The sequence below is a fragment of the Pinus tabuliformis genome, chromosome 4_1, assembly GCF_031772625.1.
Source record: "Pinus tabuliformis cultivar Carrire ecotype Pingquan chromosome 4_1, CPIR1, whole genome shotgun sequence".
Classification (NCBI taxonomy): Eukaryota; Viridiplantae; Streptophyta; class Pinopsida; order Pinales; family Pinaceae; genus Pinus; species Pinus tabuliformis.
Window position 1 is genome coordinate 367403124 of NC_142303.1, and position 20263 is coordinate 367423386.

The following is a 20263-nucleotide window of genomic DNA, read 5'->3' on the forward strand; positions in this document are numbered from 1 at the left end:
TATCGCGCAGCCTGGAAGCACTGCTTCTCTGGTACTTACCCCTCAAATGCATCCAAAAACACATCCACATCATTCAAACCATCGTAAATGGGTAGATTTATTACCTCCGATGACACACAATGTAGCAATTGGGTCATCATGTTACATCTTAGCGTGGTTAATTCATGTAGCCAATTCTGCCAGTGCTCTAATTCTTCATCAGAGTCTAAGGTGTAGGAACTCTCGCGATCCCATGTAATTCGTCCATCCGTTGTCAGATTCACCCAATCTTGGTCTCGTGCTGTTATTTTATATATTCAGTCCAAATCGTCATCACTTTCGTAATCATGGACTGGTTTAGTATATCGCGATCCTTCATCAGGATCTAGGGGTACAATTACGCGAAGCGATTTCTTTTCAACTATCATCTTTCGCTTATTTAGGTTGATTACCCCATTCATGTCAGTAGCCCAATTAATTCCAAGGAGCACAGGGTAGGGGTTGTTGTCATCCACAATTTCTATCACTTCAAAGTCAGCCAATGCACTCAAGCCTTCAATATCTACAATTACTCCTTGTAGCCATCCCATGGGGATGATCTTTTGTTGATTTTCCATCCTTAACTGAATCAGAGACCACTATAGCACAGGTTTTCCCATTCGCTCCCAAGTTTGCTTTGGTAAAATGTTCGCGTCTGACCCCAGATCTAGAATAACCTGATCCATTTCATATTCTCCTATCTGCGTGGTCAGTCTCATCTCATGCCCTGTCCTTGATTTATGCTTACCATTCTTTCGTACCACGCGTGGTTCACGTGGAGTGTTTCTGGCGCATCTATTTATAAGCACCTGTAACCCCTTCATAGCCTTGCTATCACACAACAGCTTCATGCAAGTCTGTTGCACAAAATATTGTCACCATGACATTCTGCAATCTGTGTGAGTCTATCACCACTCATACTTTCCTCCTTTGCAAGTCTTAAACCTCAGTTCTTCATGTCAAGCCTTGAAAAATAAGAGTAAGCCCTTAAAAATCTGTAAAACTCTAGTTCTGCACTTTCTCTTAGAATTACTTGTGGTCCCGCACCTACTGGTCATGTCCCCTGCGTACTTGACCGCTCTATCTCTGTGTAATGGGTGCGGACCCCTATAAAATTCAAAAAGGCGCAAGTACATTCTTAAAAACTCACTTTGGGTTATTTCTGGAAGCTTCTGGAGGGAATCTTGAGGTGGCAAGTTCGCTCCTTTAAGGTTCATGCATCCCATACCTTAAGGAGCTAACCCCTTGATGTGAGGAGCTTATCCCTTTGAAGGAGGACACTATCCATTCATAGGTGGACCTGTAACTTCCTTCCTTTGCACTATAAAATGAGGCATTAGGCTAGTTATTGAGGAGGTTGAAAGCTGAATATTTTTGAGCGGAAATGTTGTTGGAATTTAGTCTTCCTAATTGAGCTTGAGAGGAGAGATTACATACCTTGTTTGATCTCATTGGGAAGAGTGTGAGGCTTGTCAAAGTAGAGGAGATTCTTGCTTGGACCCTGGGAGGAGCTTGTACAACATCAAGGCACCAAAGGTTGTAAAGTTCTTCTATTTTCAAAGTTAATAAAATCAAGTTTATTTTTCTCAATAAGTTGTGTTTTATGGTTTATTTCATGGATTCCTTGATCACCATGATGAATATGATTTATTATATTAGCTATGAAGGTGTTATTTGATGTGTGCTTGTTTGTGATTGTAGGTTCTCAAAAGGAAACTCTTTCGGACGATCGAAGCATGGCTGCCACAAACTAGCGTTGGACTTAAGGTAGGGTCTAAAACACCTCTTGATTTTTATTAATAAATCACAATATATTTAGAGAAAGGTAGATTTTCTTGTCCTGCTTGTCGCTAGATATCTGTTGATACTAGGGAGATTGGTCTTGTCTGCAAGAACGATTTATCTGGCCGACAAATTGGCGACCATACTGGGGACTTGAATTTGGTTTTTTGCTTTTCCTTTTTCTTTGACTTGAGAAACTTATCCCTGTTTCTGGTTTTTGCTTAATGTGTGTGGGATTGGGTAGTTTTTAAGATCTGGATTTTTTTTTTTTTTTCGAAATTTTGAAGAGGACCACACTTTCTTTTTACAAGACAGTGCGGACATCCCCGCACTGTTCCTTTAGTGCACAGAGCGGTACTGCATCTGGTTCTACTGGAAGCCTGCGGACCCTGTCAAAATTTTTGAGAAACCTAAAATGTTTTGGTCCAGTTAGGTTTAGGTTTTATTTATGGCTTTTAGTCTACCCAGATCTGCATTTTTCTGTCAAAAAGCCTTGTTTATGAGTTTCTTTTAGCAAATTCTTCATCTCATCAATCTCCATTAAGTTAATTGGGTGTTTCGAGTCTATTTTTTGAGAAATTCCTAATTTGATTTCCTTTGGTCATTACTTGGAGGTTTGTCTCAGTCTTTTCACATTTTTGCATCTTTCTACTTTTGTTTTTGCAAAAAAAATTCCCCCTCATTCGCCAGGGGGGGCTAAATTGTGTATGAGTGTTAATCGCCTTTGAGTGTTTTTATTTTTTGATCTTTGGAACTCTCACCCAATTTTCTTGACTTGCACTTGATTGGTTCTTAGATTACATTAGAATCATCTTGTGTTTGAGAATTCTCTTGCATAGATCACATTTGCATAGTTAGAATTCTCATTTTCAGAATATGAATGAAAAATGTGCATAGATTACATTTGCATATTTTTCAAGTGAATTGTGCATAGATTACAATTGCATAGTTTACATTCTGAAAAATCAATCATAGATTTAGATAAGTTTTCTTTGATTTGAATTTACATATTTTTATGCTTGTTTTTAACACAAAATAAAAAGAAAAAAATAGTTTGGGAATTGATTTGCATTAATTTTTCTTGATGAAATTAGTGCATTAGAGAATTTGTTATATTTTCTCTTAGTGATCAATTTTTTGCATTGTTGGAAGTAAATGGAAACTCTCTCCTTACTTTAGTTAGGATTCATCGAATTGAAAAGATTACATTATCATATTCAATTGCATTCAGTTTTGGCTCGAGTCATAACACCATTGGTTTCATTTCATTTACCCTTTTGAGTAATAACAACCTAAATGACACAACGCTTAATTAAAATTCATCTAGTAATTTTCACATTTTTAGGGCTCTTTCCACCAATCTAGCTTAGGCTAGTGTCTTGGAATAGGTTTTAGTTAACTCTCCAAGACAGTAAAACAAACAAGTAGTCGATCTTGTCATAGGAAAAATTCCAATTGTTGCATGTATGCTCTGGGAAGCTCCTCCTAAAGGAGTCAAGCACGAGATCATATCTGAACCAGTGAGGTAATCAATCCTTCCTCATTGGGAATGATAGTAGATATACACGTATTAAAAATGGTAAACCTCAAATTGACCATTGTCGAGGAGCCTGGGGTCACTTGTTGGTAAACCTTGGATTATATCAAGGAGCCTTCAAGGGGATTGAGCTTTGTTACTCTGCCCTTGCGTGTGTATCAGATCGTAGACTATTCCCCCAGGTATATTTCTTTCTGTTGGTAACCTTAGTGGCCATAATCTATAGGATTCTTTCCTAAGGTGATGGTGGAGGGAAGATCCCACTATACCTGGAGCAGACATTGACTAGACTCACTTGGAATCTCTGGGGGGTTCTCTTCACTTGAGATGGTTTTGTGAAGAAACTTGTGCTAGTCTGTTTCATTAAGCAGGTTGTTGGGGTAACTGTTCCAACCGCCCTTTCTGTATTAAATTTCTACTAAGTTGAATTTCATCACCAACTAGTGTTTTTAGTACGGGAAGTTACTGTTTGTGTGTGGTTTGACTCCTAGATTTGATAGCACGTGTTAATTTGTTTGTTTTACTTTTAGAGACCATACGTGTGAATTGTGAATTTTAATTGTTAGGTGTGAATTGTGAATTGTTAATTTTAGTTTTAAATTGTTAATAAAATTCACTGAAGTTGAATATAATGGCAATTGTTCCAGAATTTACCAACCAAGGAACCCCCCTTAACGCGAATCCTAGTACTTTTCCTTGCTTTGGAAATGTTGATCCTCCTTATATGGCTACTTTTTCATTACCTGGATTTACAATAGGTTTACCGATATGGTTATTTTCAACTTCGTTGGCCCCAAATATTCCAATTGTTCCACCTCAACCGAATGCTTCACCTCAACAGAGTTCACCATCTCAACATCACCAACCTTCTGTTGACCCTTTACCTTCTTTGCCTAATATTTCTTCCTCCATTTCTTCCTCTTCGCTTGGTAAAAGCCTTGACGCTAGTAACCAGGTGGCTAAGAAGAAGAAGAAGAAGAAGAAGCAAGATAAGAAAGAAGTAAACCAACCAACCATGGCTGTAAGTGTTAGTTGTGTTGAGGAAACCTCTAACATGCATCGTAAACCCAAATACCCTTGCAGGCTTTGTAAGGGTGACCACTTCCTTATCAATTGTCCTGGTATTCCAAAGGTCTTGGAAGTATGGTCAGAAAAATCTCATCAACTTTCCATTGATCCATCAATCAGTGATAGTCAGGTTCCTGGGAAAAAGGGTAAAGTTAGGTTTCCTTGTAAGTTATGCAAAGGGAGTCATCAAACTCACATTTTCCCTCACATGGATGAAGCCTCAAAATTGTTGGAAAACCTTCCTGTTCCACAGTAAGAATTTCCAACTGGTTACCGTAAACTTTCTCCCAACCTACCGTCAACTGACGAAGTGATTGATCTAATTTCAAGTATAGTCGATCCCACTCTTCCATTGGAAAGTGAAACTCATATCACTCAGGTTGATGATCCATTAGTTGATCAAGTGGTCGATTCAATTTCACATTCGGTCGATCCCACTCTCCCTTTAGAAACTAAACTTCATACCACTCAGGTTCTTCTTGTTACATCAGATTCTTCTACATCGGGGGGCATTTCACCTATTTCTACAGAACCCCCTCCAAGTACTGAGGTCTTTTCCTTTGATTGGAATAGACTGACAGAACCTCGTCTTCCTTCCTCCATCCCTTTCCAAATCATTTTCAAGGCTGGTGGTAGGGACATACACCGCACACAGGTAGATGAAGGTGCTTCTGTTAGTATTTTATCCTCAACTGCTTGGAAAGCTTTGGGTTCCCCTCAGCTTGTGCCTATTACGCAGAATCCGAAAGCTTTTAACAGAACCATTAGTGAACCTTCCTAATTTTTCTATTACCTTGGAAGGTAAAACTGTCTGTATTGATCTAATGGTAGTTCAAGGTCCCTTGGATTTCAATTTACTCCTTGGGTGAGACTATGTTTATGCAATGAAAGTTGTCGTAATGACACTCTTTCGCGTGATGTCTGTCCCTCACAATGGAAATATTGTGACTGTAGACCAACTTTCATTCCCTAGTCTTGTTTCAACTACCAATAATATGACACCCCTAAGTGTTCCTGATTCTAAAGTGGTATCTACCCTGCCACGGGTTAATTATGTGGCAACTGGTCCCATGTTTTCAGTTACCGATGTAAGTGAGCCTCTCACTGTTTGCTCATCTTCCTTTGATTTAGGTCTGGTAAATGACATGGAAAACTCTATGGGATTACTTGAACGCGATGTTCTTATCCCTTTTGAGTCCCTTGACATGTGTTCCTTCTAGAGAACTATTCTTCCTTCTGATGAAGACCTCTTGGAAGCCATGATCAAGGTGTGTCCATTGACATGTCTTTCTTCCAGTTGGAAGCCATAATCAAGGGTTTCGAGGAAAGTTCCTTTTACTGTGTTGACCTCGTTAAAAAATGAATCAGTGAGTATGAGGATAGTTCTTTTCCTGTGTCAACCTCGTTAAAAAATGAATCAGTTGGTCAGAGGATAGTTCCTGTTACTGAGTCAACCTCATTAAAAAATGAATCAGGTATGAGGACAGTTCTTTTCCTGTGTCAACCTCATTAAAAAAAAATGAATCAGTAGGTTATATAGGTAGATTGTAGAGAGAAGACTCAAGGATAGTTTTGTTCCTGTGTCAACCTCGTTAAAAAATGAAACAGGGTGTCACGAGGATAGTTTGTTCCTGTCTCAACCTCATTAAAAAATGAAACTAGGAATCATGAGCATAGTTCCTTGTCTTGTGTCAAGCTCATTAAAAAATGAAACAAGGAGTCATGAGCATAGTTCCTTATCTTGTGTCAAGCTCGTTTAAAAAATGAAACAAGGGTTTTGAGGATATTTATTTTCCTCTGTCAACCTCACTAAAAAATGAAACAACTCCCTTGAGTCTTTCCAAGATTTAGAAATTGAACCTTCATTCCATCCACCTGGTTGAATGCAATGAAGCTTGGGGGGCATGTACCTCGTTTTGCGTCGTTATGTTGGGGGCATCCGAACTTATAACAAGCATAGTTTCTCGTTTCAATCTTGCGTAAAAATGAAACCGAATCCAAGCAGAGTTCTCTATGGTTCAAGCTTGTGTAAAAATGAACCTATACCCGATTTACATCTCGTGATTGCCTTTTTTATCTGCTATATTCTATTAGATGAGCCTTGGTTGTTTTCATTCCATCGCCACCATCTCCTTGGCTGATCATATGCTTTCACTCGGTTGTTTACCCTTCCTCAGGGACCACATCTCTGAGTGTTTTTGTTAGCTAGCCTCTTAACCATTACATGTTTTGAGCAGTTCCACCATCGCCGGAACCAGTTGCTACCCTTTATACCACTCATTCCTCTAGGACGAGTCCTCTTTAAGCTCTTTTCTGACTCGTAAAATATGAAAAGATTGCCAAGTTTTTCCCTTTAAAACTCATTAAAACAGACTTAAAAGGACGGTCCACTTACAGCTCTTTTCCGACCGCATAAACATGAAAAGATTGCCTGATTTTTGTTGTTTCAAGTTTGATATTGGTTATAAAATGACGTGTCTTTGATCGCTTTTTTTACTTTTTCGGATCAGGGACACTAATTATGAAAAGTATCCTTGATCGTAATGGTCAAGCAGTTCTCTCAAGTATTATTTTATACTCTTTCGGGCTTGGGAGACACAAATTTACAAAAAAGGGAAACCATGGAGTTTTCTTAAGTTTTTCTTCTGACTCCCTAAAACTGAAAAACGCCGAGTTTCTCCTATACTGGACTCGTTAAAATTTAATAGTAAAGGGCTTGTTCAATTTTAAACAGGAACGAACCACTCCTTCTTAGGGTTCAAATTTTAAACTAAGTTGGACTCATCCGAAGGATGAGCTTATAACCAAGAAAATGTTATCCTCCTCAAGTTTGTCAAAAATAAAGAGGTACTTGCCGGAAATGGTGGGGGAAAAGAGAGAAAAATGAACCTGTTTATTAACCACTCTTGAACATGACACTTTTTGTTCACTTGGGTTGGGAAATCCTTTGCCTAACAGTTAATCAAACCATATTGAAAGTCTTCAGCCGGTTTTTGGGTATTAGCTTTGGGTCAATTGTCACCAAACCATCTGCAGTGTCGTTATGTGTTTAAGAGGTCAGTTCGAATAAACCATTCATCTGCAAAATATTTGTCATCCATCTTGACCATCCCTGAGTTAGTCCTTGCCAAATTTATTTCTTCAAACTTGATCTATGATTTTGTGTTGTGGGCTTGCCTACGATGGATCGCTTTCTATCGACTTCAGCTCATTATCTAGAAAGATGAACTAGAAATTGTCAGTACCTTGGAATCTGCATGCCTCAATGGCAGGTTTCTCGCCTTCGACGACAGGTTGCATCGTTGACCTTCGATCAAAGGATTCTATGACATGTTCGACATCAGCTCATCTATTCACATTTCATGGATTGTACTAAGTACTTTGAGAACCATTGACATTACTGGTGGTTTCTCTCACACTTGTTAACAGTTCACATCATTGACTGGTAATCAAGTGGTTTCTACCATGTTCGACTTCGACACATTCATTCACATGGATAGAATCGTACTAGTTAGGGAAGAAGAAATCAAGACCCTGGATCTAGTTTCCACCATCCAGGCTGCGAGGAATTTTGTTTTTCATTATACAGTGGACTATTCATAAACAGATGGCTGTGCCCATACTGTGTCTACATATGTCTATACTTGTGATGTATTACAAAATCATTCCTATATCAAACCAGTTTAGTTAGGTTTCTAGTCAGTTTTGATCTGAGTATGGGAATTCCTACCTCAGCAATGATATGTTCACATATATATATTTTGTATTGAATGTTTTTACAGGTTCCAACTAGGCCGTCCACAGGATGATCCTTGAAATGATGAAGTACTTCACTCTTCTTAGATGACAAATATTATCCTCATCTATTAGAGACTTTGCACTTTAGGGGGCAATCCGTTGCACAAAATATTGTCACCATGACATTCTGCAATTTGTGTGAGTCTAGCACCACTCATACTTTCCTCCTTTGCAAGTCTTAAACCTCAGTTCTTCATGTCAAACCTTGAAAAATAAGAGAAAGCCCTTAAAAATCTCTAAAACTCTGGTTCTGTACTTTCTCTTAGCATTACCTGTGGTCCCGCACCTATTGGTCATGTCCCCTGCGTACTTGACCGCTCTGTCTTTGTGTAATGGGTGCGAACCCATGTAAAAGTCAAAAAGGCACAAGTGCATTCTTAAGAACTCACTTTGGGTTATTTCTAGAAGCTTCTAGAGGGAATCTTGAGGTGGCAAGTTCGCTCCTTTAAGGTTCATGCATCCCATACCTTAAGGAGCTAATCCCTTGACGTGAGGAGCTTATCCCTTTGAAGGAGGACTCTATTCCTTCATAGGTGGACCTATAACTTCCTTCCTCTGCACTATAAAATGAGGCATTGGGCTGGTTACTAAGGAGGTTCAAAGCTGAATATTTTTGAGGGGAAATGCTGTTGGAATTTAGTCTTCCTAATTGAGCTTGAGATGAGAGATTACATACCTTGTTTGATCTCATTGGAAAGAGTGTGAGGCTTGTCAAAGTAGAAGATATTCTTGCTTGGACCTTGGGAGGAGCTTGTACAACATCAAGTCACCAAAGGTTGTAAAGTTCTTCTATTTTCAAAGTTAATACAATCAAGTTTATTTTTCTCAATAAGCTGTGTTTTATGGTTTATTTCATGGATTCCTTGATCACCATGATGAATATGATTTATTATATTAGCTATGCAGGTGTTATTTGATGTGTGCTTGTTTGTGATTGCAGGTTCTCAAAAGGAAACTCTTTTGGATGGTCGAAGCGTGGCTGCCACAAACTAGCGTTGGACTTAAGGTAGGGTCTAAAACACCTCTTGGTTTTTATTAATAAATCGCAATATATTTAGAGAAAGGTAGATTTTCTTGTCCTGCTTGTCGCTAGATATCTGTTGATACTAAGGAGATCGGTCTTGTCTGCAAGAACGATTTATTCAGCCGACAAGGTCTCTAGAAAGGTCGTAAGCATAGAAGGGTCCATTTCCTGATCAGGCTTATCCATTCTCCTTGAGGTAGAGGCCACAATGAAGCTCTTCTTTTCTTCCATGAACGTTTCGCGTGCGCGCTCCAAATCAAATTCAACCTCCTTCACTGGAGCTTTGCGAACCCATGTGATATCTTCAGGCTATTTCCCCTTATCGTCGCCCATTGCAATTCCAGTTCGGAGTACTATATTCACATTCAGATCCTCCTCGTGAGGCTCAGATCTCATCATCTGCAGGTTTTGAGTCGGCTGAGGTGGTAGCACCCCTTTTTCACATATCCTCGCTATCAGCGTAGGACAGTCCTCCGTCTCATGATCAAATAGAGTACAATATTTGCACGACAGATGCGTTGGGTTAGTGCATTCACAGGCATAGTGTCCTAGTTCTCCACAATTGTAACAAATCAACTGTCCCCGACCTTTGCCAGGTCCTCCTCTGTGCCCCTGAAAGCATGTTTGGGTCATCCTAGCACTTTGGTTAGGAGGCCATGTTTCTTCCTAGACTCTATAGGTGGGTGTTCTATCCATCATAAATTCGTAACTTTGCCAGTTGTGCTCATCATGCCCTACCGACCTGTAGAAGTTGCAGAATAGTTACTGTGGTGTTTGTACAAACTTCTGTAGCAAATGGAAATTATCCGTTGTATGTTTTCCTGCTACATGACATATAGTGCACCACAACGCAGGCCCCACACTCAATCCTACTTCGGTCTCCAGCCTCAAAGGCATCGGTCCTCCTCCTACAATATAGTTCGCAAAGACCGGGCAGTGGTCTTTGTCATGCCCCTGAACTATACATTTCAGATACCATATCTCTTCACGCACCTCCGGTTGAACTGTTCTGTCCTGCTTCAAACTTTGCATTTCAAGGCTTAGATTTTGTCACAATGCATGGATCTGTTGAACCCCCAGATTCGGGTCTTGCATCAGTGTTTCATGTAATCTTATTGCAATCTCCAAGGTCTCTGCCTGAGTCGTAATCTTCTGTTGTGACAGTGCGACCCTTAGGTGAGGTAGGAGCAAAGCCATGAACCACTCGCGATGTTGTCGATTTGTTAAGTTTATATTCGCTTCGTGGATTTTACACTTCAATCTATGATCCAATTTCCAAGGTGTCTCACCTGGTTTCATCGCGATTTCCTTGAATCCCATAATCGATTGCGCCTCAGAGTTAGGTCTATTGAAATCTTTATTCAACGTGGTCTGGATCTCTGCCAACCCAAAGTTTGGGTTATCATTAGTGTACTTTATGTATCAAGTTAGCGCGCAATCCTGCAAATCACTAACCAATGTTGCCTTCTTCATGTGATCATTTGTGATGCCCTGAGCTTCCCATACAAATTTCATGACGAACCAAAACTGGTCCGGGTCCTCATTTCCCAAGCGCTTAAACAAAGGCAGCTTCATTGAATTCGCCATGTTGAACCGCAGTGGAGGTGGTGGCGGTGTGGGCGAAGTCACAGGGGATGGTGGCGAAGTTGAAGGTGGTGTAGGTGGAGGTGGAAATCGTGGGAACCCTTGTTTTATGAATTGAAATTCACTTCGTGGAGAAGCCTGCGCTACTCCCTCTTCATCACCCAATGGTGGTGAAATCAGTGGGCTATATTCAGGATCCTTTCTTCCATCGTTTATGTAAGACTTTCCACTTCACGTAGCTCCGAACATCAAGGTAGCTGCATAACCATTTTTTCGCACAATAACATCTTAATCCAGGTATTTAAAGACTTCAAGTACTTACCTCGCAGACCTTTGAAAAAGCGCCGCTCTGCCTCACTATAACTAAATGAGGTATCGACCACAAATTCAGTTACAAATCCTCATATGATGCAATCGAGCCAATGATCGACAGTGTAGGCGATCTTATCCTCAGATGCTTTCAGTCTCTGTACTAACTCTAGGGTCCAGACAATAGGACCGTCAAGTCTCCACCTTCCTTGGATATCCGCTAGCTTCGCGATCCACTCGTATAACTTAACTAGAAAGGAACAGGAAAAGATCTCGTGGATTTCTGTATACAGGTACCTGTCCAACCACTGTTCCTTTGTCAGCCGTGGATTTCTGTTCTCCTGCGCCGTGAATTCGTGGATGTTCCTATCCAATCAGTCTCCGACCTCTCTTTTAGTTGGATTCCAGTGATACGACATCACATATATCTCATGGAGATTCCAGTCCCGACAACAAAACCATTTGTTGGCTTTGTGGGGCCTGACCCAGGTTCAACATTAGTTAGCCAAACAAATCCCTATAGTACTGGCCATTTCGACATCAACCCACGGAGTGTGGACTGACGTCTCACCCGAAGCAGTATAAGGGGATGCTAGAACCAAGTTTCCGCACCTTGAGATGGTCGTGATGTCGGTTTATACCCTCTGTTCCTACTTTAGCACAGGTCTCTAAGCTTTAGGGCTCTGTCAGTCTACCCTTTATTCCACCCTTCAGTACCTCCGCGAAGGTGTACGATTGACCTTCGCGCAACCTTAACTTATGATCCAGGTACTTCTGCACTTCTATGACAACCTACTGTATAGGTTCCCAAGTTATCTTAAGTGTTTTACTTATCTTACTAATCAACCACAATTAGCATCGCATAAACTAATATTCTTACTTACGTTCAATTAACCAATATAATCACATATATTCGTGCATCACATAAAAATTGTAAATTAAACCCAAGACACAATATAACTAGATGCATTAACAAGAAATAAATACACAAAATTTGCAGAATACTTCTCTTTATTGATATCCTCAGATTAATATAGACGCTATTCGCCCTGTGCACACAGCGTTAGGGGTTTGTTGGCCCTCAGTTTTGGTCTATTTTTTCTTAAGTAAACTTACTTAATCCTTATATTTTCCATCCATTTTCCATAACATCCATCTCATTTTGATGTATTTTATGCATATTCATGTATTTAATTTTAATTTTGCAATTTCTAGAATTTTTATGAAAATTGATTTTCAAGTGCAATTTTGGACAAAATCAGAAATTCCCGTCATAGCTATGTGGATAACATATTTTCAGGAAATTTGGGCTCGAGCTGGATGCATGAATCGAAAGCTTGGGAACTATGACTAAACTAATTCCACTTGGTTCAGTCAAAACAAGCTTTATTAGGCCCGGTCAAGGCTGGTCAAACATGACTAGTCACCCAGAAAATCCCTAGGAAATAGGGTAGTTTTGTGATTTCATGGGATTGTTCATATTTCTTGGGATGGATTGAATGAATTCGACTTAGATAGATGGATTTGAATAGATATGATTGTTACAGAGACTTTAGATCAGTTTGTTTCATAAACTTCTATTTAAGCCAAGACTTTGAAGGCTTATGATATATAATTTTTATATAACTTTATGCTGAGACATTTGAATATTGGAGATTAATTAGAAGAACTTGTTCTACTTTCATTTTGCTGTTCATTAGTGTGGTTGAGTGCTTGAAGTTTCAGCATTTGATAGTAGCCTCAAGTGTGCAAGGCAAGGGTGGAGGGCCCCCCCTCCAAGCTAAGTACACTTGATTGTTAAACTAGCTTAATTATCTTGAATTAGTTGGTTTAGATTTGTTTACATATTTGCTTATTTGAATTAATGTGTGATGATTTTAGAATGAATATTGATTTAATTCTAATCTACATATGAAGGGACACACAAGAATTTATGTTAAATTCCCCTTCTATTTGATCTTGAACTAAACTGAATTTCATTCTCCTTTTCTTATTTGAAGTTATTTATGCATTTCTGGTTTGAAGCAATGGTGATTATGATAGAGTAGAATTGTGAAGAAGGAAAATTTGGTCCTCTTTTACATCTTCTGCATCATAAACCATTGTTAATTAGTTCTTTTAGATTTCTCTTCATGAAAGTAGTATTGCAGGGAAGGACAACCCGATTCTCCTATATTAGGAGCCTCATCCCTCACATATTACATAAGTGAATTTGAAATTGTTAAAATAGGTTTATATTTGTAATATGTACTTCCTTAACTCTTCAAATTTTATCTTCTAAGCTTGGCTACAGCTGATATCCATATATTGTGGACTTTCCTCCAAGTTTTACAAACCCGGATTGATAATTAAATACTTGTGTTAATTTGTGTTAATAAATTAGCTCAACATTTTCGTTCCGTTTCTGGGGAGGCAATTATCAGCATAGTCAAATAGAAGATAAATAAAAATACTAAAAAAAATTTGATAAAAAAATTAGTTAAGATACATTTCTCTTAGTTATATTTCTTTATGCCTAGAAATAGAGACCCTAAAAGTAGATTTCCAAAACAAAACCCCCAACAAAAAAAAATAAAATAAAAAAATAACTACAAAATCCATTTGCAAGACAAAATCTAAAAATGATGTTAAAGAAATAATTTAGAGAAGGAGGGTATGCCACCACAAGACTATTCTCATGTCCTTGTCCTCAATTTAGAATGCTCACTAGGGATGGATCTTTATGTCAAAGGATAGAAGAGCAACAAAACATCCATGAAGATGATCCACAAGAAGAGAATCTAGAACTTTCTTCTAGCTATCTTTGTGAGGAGGTGAATGAGTCATGGATCACATGCAATGAAGATCAAACATTAGAGCCAGAAATTGAAGAATTTCTAGCATGTATATCACAAGATCCCTTGTGCATACAAGATTTTGAACAAGTACCACAAGAAGAGTTTTGTGCTATGACAATTAATGAGAGCCAAGAAAACAAAGACCATCTTAAAACTTGGTTTCAACTAGTCATTAGGTCACAACACTACTCCATTTTTCAACATTATTTCTTATAAAATCTTTAAGATCAAATAATTTTTCATGTCCAAACATTCATTAAAGTATATATTTTCAAATTTGGATATGAGTTATGATCTTGTTACGAAAATAGATGCATTGGAAATTCTCTTATACTTGAGAGAATGAATTATTTTTCTAAAATAGAATAGGATAGAATAGAATAAATAAACAAATAGAATGAATTCACAATAATACTTCTATAATAATTTTGTTTCAAACTGTCATGAATATTTCTTCAAATCATTGTTCAATATTCATTTGAAAGGACTACATGGAAAAATGCAGTAAGAACAATCCTATTTTGGGTAACCATATAGGATCATTTTTAAATCATGTTTTTTTACATATCTCTTGAAATCTAGTTTTTGAATCCATTTTGAAATTTTCAATTTACATCACAAATAAAAATGTGATCAAAATCAAAACTAGGTCTCAAGTGAAATGTTGAGGACAAAGTTAGTACAACCTATATTTGAGGTGTCTAATGGAAACATTTTTACCTAAAATTCATAGGGAATATAGCCTTTGGAATCTAGTTTCCAAATCAATTTGAATCACCTCAATCATGTACCATATGAAAAATTTATTCTTAAAATACTAACTGCATCTCAAAACATCTGCATGGTGACAATTCTAGGTCATGACTGTTCATTGGCATATTTAACATACCAAATCATCTTCTTTTCAAAACCTATTTATATGGGAGATATATATTCAATTATATATAAATACACAATTTGAATCATCCCATTTGGAGGTCAAATGAAAACGTTATGCCACATTTAGTGACTTCAAGTCTTCAAACCAGCATAGTAAAACTTTGCCTCCTAGGCCTGTTCATCACCGATTTTGTGATATCAAGCCTAAGAATTTTTAAAACATGTTTCTATTGGAAAGAAAAAAATGAATCTAATTTAATCTCCAAGTGGAATCACATTGATCCGATCTTTATCAAAGAAGTTACACTTCAAATAGTGATTGTTGGTCTCATTACAAATTAACAAGCAACTCTATCAAACATGGCACTCCTTATAATTTTTACCATATCATTTTAAACCATTTTGAAAACCTATTTATATTGGAGGTAGCCACATGAATTCACTTCAATTTGGCTTTGGAATCACTCTAATTGGATATAAAACAAATATTTTGTAAACAAAATACCACTAGGAGGTCTAGGCTGGCCACCATTCCTCAAGGGGTAAATAAATGCATTTTGTTTGTATATCATATTTGGACTTGTTTTCTAAGCAATGCTTGTAATTATTTACATATTTATTGGAAGAATAGAGAATGTAAACCTCTCTTCCTCCATCATCTAATATTGTATTATAGGCAAGTGCTATGTTTTTGCCGGTCATAGGAAGAATGAAGGAGTGAACTCCATGGATGAAGTACTTTTCAAAGTCGATCTTAAATTCATATTTCAGAATATGAATACAAATTTTCAAGTCAAGGTGAAGTAAAAATTCACCTGATGATGAGTTCATTCAATGAAACTCAAACTCTTGAAGCTTGTCTTAAGTTATTGACCAACAACACCAACAAACCCTACAACATGATGTTGGAAATAATACTGCTGCAATTCGTCTCTTTCTTCTTTAATAAGAAACTTCTTTTACAATGTACTGGTGCAGTCCTTTACCAGTACGCAGGTTACAACCTGCAGAGGGCTACAACCCTCTATCGTTTTCCAGCTACTTCTGGAAGGGAGCTACAACCCCCTCAGCTCTTGTACTAGCTGATCCATTTACTAGTACGTAGGTGCTGACCCTACAGAAGGCTACAACCTTCTTTCCTTCAGGGACCACGTTTCATCAATTTTCAGACTTCGCTGTCAGATCTGACCCTTGCCAAGTGTCCCGAACAGATAACCAGCAATACCAGATCTTCTCACATCGTCAGACACACCTTGCTTCATGACTTTGCCTAATGATCTTCTCCTTATATAGCCTTAGGCCCTTCACAATACCACGGTCCAAAACCATAGTAACACAATACCATCAACTTCAAAACTAGGGATCGACACGTCTGTCGATACACCATGGTCCAAAACCATAGGCACAACTTCCAAGGACTAACCACCACGGACCAAAGGTATGTTTTCACATGTACGCACTTTTACTGAAACCAACCTGCGTGTATACGCTGATTTTCCTTAATGAACCTGCGTATATCTCTTTCTTGTCCTGCTGAACTAAGATCTGTCCTCTGATTAAGTTGCCATCACTTGTACCTGCTTCTAAGTGAGTTGCCATCAAGGACAACACTTGTATCATAATGCCAACAATCTCCCCCTTTGGACTTGATGGCAACCACCACACCAAGTCACTCTCCCCCTTTGACATCAAGGGCAAAGGGCGGACCAAGATATTCTCTTCTTTGGTATACCTTCTGCTGTTCATACTCCCCCTGAGTACATGCTGAAGTTTCTGATTTGGCTCCCCTTTGTATATGCCAAGTTGTATCAATCCATCCATGCTCCCCCTAAGCAGATGCAGGTTCTAAGACCAGCAATAACTATCATGATCTGTACCATACGCATAAGCCTGCAATACCATTCCTTTGATCAAACAACAAGATGTATCATTTAGTTTCATCAGCAACTTCTAACCATAATGCCAACAATGAATTATTTGAAGTATATGCTCCCCCTGAGCATGAGCCAACCATGACCATTTCTTGAGTCTGTTCTGCTGCCCTTTATTCTCCCCCTGAGCCTGAGCCAACCATGACTGAAACATTTCCTGGGTCTGTTCTGCTGCCCTTTCTACATATACGCGACTTTGCAGCCTGTAACTCGCGTATATACGCGACTTGTCTTCATTATATCAGCGTATGCAAGATGGAATATTGAAATTCATCACTTTCAAATTCCCCTGTGTCTGTTATGTCAGCTGACTGAGTTATGCCACACCTTTCTGTCTCTGTCTTCTTCAATTCCTGGAACTGTGATGATGTATGGTCCTTTTGTTTTGAATTTTGAAATCTTCTTATGCATTCCCTTGCTTTATGCCCATATTTGTTGCATGTATAACATCTTACATATTTCATGTTCCTTCTATCGCAATCAATTGCTTTGTGTCCATATGCATTGCAGGCAAAGCAATATCCTCTGAAATACCTGGGATGCGATGATCTTTTTTAATGGTCTTGAACCATTCTACTTCTACATCTGGCTGCAATATGTCCAAGATTATGACATACATAACATTCAACATTATTCAGTGGAGGAAATACGTCTATCACTTCCATAGTTAGGAGTAAAGGATCTTCCTTGAGGAATTTCTTTCCTTGGTTGTTCCTTGTTCAGCATTTCAGATTTCTCATTAGAGTTTCTTGCCTTACTTTGTGAACCAGATTCACCTTCAATAGACTCATGAAAACCAAGACCAGTTTTGATAGCGGGGGATCTTTGACTACTAAGAATATCATCCAAGATCTTAGTACTATCTTGAAATCGTAATAGTTTATATTTTTCTTCTAATTTACTTTTCAAGATATTTACCTCAACTTGATGTCGTTCTTCTTTTTCCAGACATTGCTTCTTCAAGGTCTCTTCAGCTTTCCTTCCTTCATCCAACTGATGCCTTAGTTTGAGGATCTCGTTTTCTTGCTCTTTATTCAGCGCTGGCAGCATTTGTCGAATTCTGGAGGCACATTCCAACTGATCTTCTAATCTGATGATTTCTTCTTTGAGGGCATTCTCCTTTTTGCTAGGTAGATCTGATGCTTCATTTGTTTGTCCATCTTCAATCTGAGGTGATTCAGGATCTGAATACTTTCTTCCACTGAACGGCAGGTTGTCATTGTTCCTTTGAGCTGTCTTCTTCTTCTGAGGCTTCGAATGCAGCTTCTGATGGTACCTCTTGTCGCATTTCAAAACCAGTTAAGATCCCGTGAAGCTGTGACATGGTGATTTTCTGCACATTCTCCTTTTCTTCTATGGCAGATACTTTAGAATCAAATTTAGCAGACAGAGATCTCAAAACCTTTTCAACTAAGACAACTTCCTCAAATTATTCACCCAGATCCCTCATACAATTTACAATCTCATCCATACGCAGGAAATAATTAGCTATGCTTTCATTACTATGCGTCTTAAGAGTTTCATACCAGATTTTGAGAGTTTGAAGCTTTGCTCTTTTTACCTGATCATCTCCTTCGTAGCTTGTAACGATTTTGTCCCATATTTCCTTAGCTGATTTGAAATGCATGATCTTCATAAATTCTGATTGTGTCAAACTACTCAATAGGACAGTAACAACTTTGGCATTGAGCTCATATTGCTTTTTCTCTGCTGGATCTGTAGGAGTTGCTGATGGGAATTTGTATCCTCCTTCTACGATTCCCCAAACTTCTGCTCCAAGTGATTGTAGATATGCAGTGGTTCTTATCTTCCAGTGGGTAAAATTGTTCTCGTCAAAGACTGGTGGCCTGATGTGTGCCTCTCTTTCTGGATTAGCCATTCTGATGGATCTTTTCCTTCAAGCGATCAAGCTTCCTCTGAAGGACCTGCTCTGATACCAATTGTTGGAAATAATACTGCTACAATTCGTCTCTTTCTTCTTTAATAAGAAACTTCTTTTACAATGTACTGGTGCAGTCCTTTACCAGTACGCAGGTTACAACCTGCAGAGGGCTACAACCCTCTCTCGTTTTCCAGCTACTTTTGGAAGGAAGCTACAACCCCCTCAGCTGTTGTACTAGATGATCCATTTACTAGTACGTAGGTGCTGACCCTACAGAAGGCTACAACCTTCTTTCCTTCAGGGACCACGTTTCATCAATTTTCAGACTTCGCTGTCAGATCCGACCCTTGCCAAGCGTCCCGAACAGATAACCAGCAATACCAGATCTTCTCACATCATCAGACACACCTTGCTTCATGACTTTGCCTAATGATCTTCTCCTTATATAGCCTTAGGCCCTTCACAATACCACGGTCCAAAACCATAGTAACACAATACCATCAACTTCAAAACTAGGGATCGACACGTCTGTCGAGACACCATGGTCCAAAACCATAGGCACAACTTCCAAGGACTAACCACCATGGACCAAAGGTACGTTTTCACATGTACGCACTTTTACTGAAACCAACCTGCGTGTATACGCTGATTTTCCTTAATGAACCTGCGTATGTCTCTTTCTTGTTCTGCTGAACTAAGATCTGTCCTCTGATTAAGTTGCCATCACTTGTACCTGCTTCTGAGTGAGTTGCCATCAAGGACAACACTTGTATCATAATGCCAACACATGATCGAGATCGAGGCAAAAAGACATGAAGATAATCATCAGAAGAAGAAATCAAGTTTTGTACCATGTCAACTCTCATCAATCTCCAAAGAAGCCTTTCATAAGCCGAATTGTTCATGATTTCATCCATCATCCATATTGTATGTTAAGCTTTGCGATCATGCACATTGAAGTCCAGACTTATTATTTATCCATTTACTACTAAATCATGACTTCAATATAACCTATTTTCATAAGCTTTTCATACTTCCCTACTCCATTACACCCCACCTCCATCTAGAAAAGAAAAGAAAAAATAGAAAAAGATAAAAAATAATAAAGGAGTTTGGTTGTGAAAATCCAGGAAATTGGCACAACACAAACTCGAATTCATATCAGAAAACCAACTTGTTTGGCCAATATGAATTCTCTATTTTGTTTTACCATTTCTTCAAATTGATTTTCTAGGAATCATCCTCCAAAATAAACAAGACTTGAAGAAAAGTCTTCCCATCAGCAAGGGGGAAGGTCGCAAAAGAAACTTAATTGTGCAGCTGAATTGACAACGGAACTTGTATTGTTGGAAGTTGGGACTTGAAATATTTTTGAAATCAATAGTATTTGGGACCTGAAATATTAGCAAAAACATGTATATATTGCATAAAAATGTACATGACAGAAGGGACGTAAGTTATTAGGAATCAACTGCAGAGGCACCTGATTGACATCGACAATCAATGGAACATAATCAATGAACGATGCTAGAGCAGAAGGCAGAAATAAATTCTATGTTTCAATCTATCTAAGACATTTGATCATAGGACATCATCCAATATTGTCAAGGAGTA